Below are 284 nucleotides of genomic sequence, written 5' to 3' on the forward strand. Positions count from 1 at the left end.
CAGCCCCGCCGAACTGACGGCACAATTCGACCCCAGGTGAACGAACTGACATCACACCAACGACATCCTGCAACACACGTTTGCCCTCAGACACGGCCGGGATGCGGTGGTCCGCGGTGGCAGCCGTGGGAGGGGGCTCATCCCTTCAGCGGAGAGGAATCCTCAAAGGTACCTTCCTGGGGGTTAAGGCAACGGCTTCACAGCGACGCTGCTCCGGCACCGGGTGCCTCCAGCAGCCTGGGACTCACCGTGCCACCGGAGGCAGACGCGGGGATGCCGCCGCC

The sequence above is a fragment of the Merops nubicus genome, unplaced genomic scaffold, assembly GCF_000691845.1.
Source record: "Merops nubicus isolate BGI_N331 unplaced genomic scaffold, ASM69184v1 scaffold46019, whole genome shotgun sequence".
NCBI lineage: Eukaryota > Metazoa > Chordata > Aves > Coraciiformes > Meropidae > Merops > Merops nubicus.